Genomic DNA, 732 nt, shown 5'->3' with positions numbered 1-732 from the left:
AGGACTGAATATTGATGTGCACTAAGAGAGCGCAGCTCGAGATAGTTAAAGAGCAGAACAGCCTACACGTCCTCACAGCCCTTCTTCTGAAGATGGACCTCGCGTCAGACATAAAAGCTGAGATAATCAAGGAAGCTTTTTATTCGCGCAGAGATAGAATCATAAGGTCGTAAACCCATAAGGAATGTCGGAAATTCACGCAATTACGACCCTGCGAACTCAAACAGCGGCGACGGCTTCGTGGCACTTGACCTCGTTAGCACGAACTATCACATCTGTAAGGAGGCCTCGGTCGTAATGCATTCGAGTCGGAAATGGTGATTAAAACCCCAAAAAGATACATTATCCACAAAGCAAAATGTCCACAGCACAATCATAAGGCGAGGGTGCCAAGCAGAGCCATTTCGCTGAGTGGCCCTGAAGGGTGCCATCCGGCGGGATGATTTGGCAGAAGTGGCGGGGTCGAGGCACCGTGGCACTACGAGTGACTAATGATGCTTTTACCCGCGGCACTCTGACTGCCATCAGCGTGCCACCCGCCCTGCCATCACCAGCCATCAGAGAGGATTATTGGCTGTGTATATTAAAAAGGTGCCTCGGGAGTGCCCCTGAGTTGGAGGGGGGGGGGGCGGGGGCGAGAAGTTCCGACGCTTACATCTACGGGCTGGGAGGCACTTACCTATCTTCACACGTGCATGTGCACAAGTAGAAACATGGATGTAATTACACATG

Source organism: Penaeus monodon, chromosome 19 (assembly GCF_015228065.2).
Source record: "Penaeus monodon isolate SGIC_2016 chromosome 19, NSTDA_Pmon_1, whole genome shotgun sequence".
Classification (NCBI taxonomy): domain Eukaryota; kingdom Metazoa; phylum Arthropoda; class Malacostraca; order Decapoda; family Penaeidae; genus Penaeus; species Penaeus monodon.
The sequence above is the reverse complement of the archived record's forward strand: the minus strand, read 5'-3'. Positions refer to the sequence as shown.